Source organism: Oryzias melastigma, linkage group LG3 (genome assembly GCF_002922805.2).
Source record: "Oryzias melastigma strain HK-1 linkage group LG3, ASM292280v2, whole genome shotgun sequence".
Lineage (NCBI taxonomy): Eukaryota > Metazoa > Chordata > Actinopteri > Beloniformes > Adrianichthyidae > Oryzias > Oryzias melastigma.
In genome coordinates, this window is record NC_050514.1 from 12,215,476 (window position 1) to 12,218,885 (window position 3,410).

Below are 3,410 nucleotides of genomic sequence, written 5' to 3' on the forward strand. Positions count from 1 at the left end.
AAAAAAAACAGTGTAAGTTGGATGTGAGAGTTTAGGCATCTTAAACCGATCTTGTAATTTGCTCTATTGATTTTTGATTTCTAATTAAAATGACTAGACTAGCTTATTAGTAAAAGGTCCATCAAATTATCAGGCAGAAGCACAAATTATGAATATTTCCATACAAGTCAGTGAAAGCAGATTAAGATTATTTATTTATTTGCTTTCTTATGTGTCGTTTTCAACTGCAGTAAACAGTGCTGCATCAATCATTTGTAGTCCTATAATAAAACAAATGTTGCTTCAAACTTTTAGATTTTAATGAGGATTTCTTCTGGACTAACATGGTAATGGATGATCATGAACACTTTATAGTGTGTAAAATGTTTGGATGTCACATTTTGGGTTATTTTACCACAGCAGATAATTCTGCTTAACTGGGGCTCTGGGACTAAATGTGAAGAGGGTTATTTCAAATATTAGCTTGTTTAATAGGTTAAAATTTTTTAAAATGTGTATACAATCTATGTTCTGTCTTGTTGTGACTTCTTTGTTTCTTTTTTCAATTGTTTTAAATTTATTTCCATTTTTTAAGTGCCTACAATCTGTTTGATTGGAAGAGACCTGTTCCCATTGTATTCTGGTCTGAACAATGGTTTGTTCACTGGACAGTCATTCAAACATGAAGTTTGTCTTAATGTTAGTGCGTCCTGTCCTTAATTTGCCTTTTTTGGTTTGTTTTATTAATATTGTCAAATTGTTAAAAGACTGGACTTTGCCTTCTGCAAACTGGTTGTTTTTACAACTTGCGCAACACTTCAAAAAGATTTTTCTTCCAAAAGACACACAAGTGTGTTGCCTTCAAATCAAGCAAAGGAAAAAGAAAAAAAGAATTGTGGCAATTTGTATAGATGCATGACAACATTACTTCTCAAATCTCCATAATGCAATTCATCCATCCATTTTCCTGACTTTCTTTATCCCTTTAGGGGTCACAGGGTTGCTGGAGCCTGTCCTGATTACTGTAGGGCAAAGAACAGACAGATCACCAGCCTGTCGCTGGAGCACTCACTCACAAATGAGTGAACCTAGGGACAGTTTAGTCACCAACTAACCCCTGACGCATGCTTTGGGACTGTGAGAGGAAACTGAAGTGCCTGGAGAACACATGCATGAGGACAACATGCAAACTCCACACGGGACGGTCCCAGCCACGAATTTGGCCAGGGCCTTCTCGCTGTGAGGTGAGAGCGCTAACCACTGCACCACCGCACCACTCCCATCATGCAGCTTTAAAGCCAATATAAAACACTCTCTATCCCCAGTTTTTCTAAAGTTTGCTAGTCCGTCTTTTCTCTGTCCATCATAACTTCCTGTTTTCTGGGACTTCCCCTCCACCTCTGCATCAGTATTATTTTGTTTTAAAAAATCAAACAAATATACACTTATTTTTCTCATGATTGAGTAGAAAATGGGAAATAAAATCAATCAGAGAATGCCAACATCCTGCAAACATTAAAGAAGTTTGGATCTTCTAACCCTGCAGAGGAAAAAACTGAATTTCATTCTTGAATGTAATCCAGTTTTAGAGGTTAACGTTTTAGTTTTGTCAATGTTACATTCAAAGTAATAAGTTCGAACTCTACATAAGACTAAACAGATTGTTATTTTAAATCCCTGCACAAACGGTGGCTGAAATGCTGAATAACAAGAATCAAACCCAACTTCTAATGATAAACTCAAACGGATCAATTTGAAAGCCAGTCAGATATATTTTGTAGAGTACTGTACTCCTACTATAGGTTTACGTTTTCTGTCTCTTGTCAAAGTCACTTTCTTTTGGCCTCTCCATGTCTGAAGAAATGGGGCTCCATTTATCAGTCACAAAATGCTGGGCTCCACATTATTGATTGTTCAAAGCAAATTGGCTGGAAAGACACAATAAACTATGCAATTTAAACCCTAAATCCTTCACTGTCTGGCAAAAGATGCAGAGTGAGATTGTTCAAAGGCTGGTGGTTATAAATAGCAGAGAGGAAATATAATTGGACAGAAAGACAGCAGCTGTCAATAAGATCTGTGCCATTATCAGGACAGAGCCTCTTCCATGTAAAGTGTGGTGATGAGATATTTACTCGTGCCTGGCTGTTGTTTAGTGACACAGATGTTGCACCTGAGTAATGGCGGGGTAGATTTCAGGGACAGGTCCATTCCACGCAGGGGGGGAGCGGGGACAGAGTGTGAGGGCCTTGTAATATTGTAAAACAGTGTTTAAATATTTTAATTTCATTTGTCAGAGGGGTCCCTCCCTTGAACTCCATTACTCTGACAACCATCCTTCATCAGCTGAATGAGTGCATTATTCATTAGCACTAATTATTTTCACATAATGTCTGCCCCGATATATTTAACCTCCACATTACACCCAGGATAATGGCCTTGTAAAATTGAATTGTGAGAAAGGAATGGAGTCGGAAACTCATTTAAAGAACATAAGATGGGAGAAAAAAGAGTGAGGGAGGCTCAGGATGGATTTTTGAAGCAGCTGGGGTTGATGGGAGTTGGGAGGGGGGGTGTTAGGTTGACAGGAAAAGTGTTAAGCACTTTGGGACACGAAGCCCCAGAAGTGATGGGACATTTGTCCCTGTCTCATTTGCATGCTAAGAGAAGAGCCCGCTGGTTCTTTGTTGAACTGACGACATACCCGAAACCACGGCGGGGCAAAAGATGCCTCCCAGTGAAAGTTCATGTCAGCGCTCCCCTGACCTTCCCATTAATACTTTACAAACATGACCTGTAGAAGGAGGAACAGAAAGAATCTGGAACTTATTTTCACAATTCTTCCTTTTTATTGACATTTTTATTTTCTTAAATCACAATTTACTTACTTACAGACACTGGGTCAAAACCACCCACCTATGCTGGTAATTGTCTGCTGATGAGTCCTTGAGTTTTCTGGTTGTTGGCAAAATCTAAACACATCAGTGTAGTCAGTTTCTCTTGATTTCTGTCATCTCCTGGGTGAGCGTGGGGATCAAAGGCTGTAGAGAAACAGACAGCAACACACAATGAGCACTAATCAAATTCACATTTTCATACTTTTGGTGAATCATCTGGAGCTGTTTTTATTTTTTGCAAAAAAGGTCATCATTGGTGATTTCCCCATGATAAATAACAAGCATCTTTCTTCAGTACATCTGTCAAAACGTGTTAAATTACTTAAAAAAAAGCCGAGGTCACAATGTTTACATATATAGTCATTTTGAACAACATGCATTTTTCACCAGATAAAACTGGGGTGCATGCATTTCTGCTTGTTGATTCATTATTCATAAATGTACTTTTGTGAGCAAATTTGACCTTTTTTTCTGATTTTTTTTGTAAATTGAAGATTATTTTGCTAATAATGTTTTATATATATATATAGATAT

The 3,410-nt window shown here is 37.8% G+C and overlaps 1 long non-coding RNA gene across 2 annotated transcripts in view; it reads right to left on the reverse strand.

Annotated features, from left to right (window-relative positions):
• Window positions 1-532: 532 nt before the first annotated feature.
• LOC112160366 overlaps window positions 533-3,410 on the reverse strand; it is a 30,022-nt gene continuing 27,144 nt past the window's right edge. The window contains exons 5-6 of one of the 2 annotated variants that reach the window (XR_002921651.2): window positions 2,896-3,020; window positions 533-2,773 (exon numbers count right to left, since the gene is read on the reverse strand). This is a non-coding gene — a long non-coding RNA (uncharacterized LOC112160366). Of the gene's footprint in view, window positions 3,021-3,410 lie in introns of both variants that reach the window. The other variant, XR_004946974.1, reaches the window with a different exon arrangement.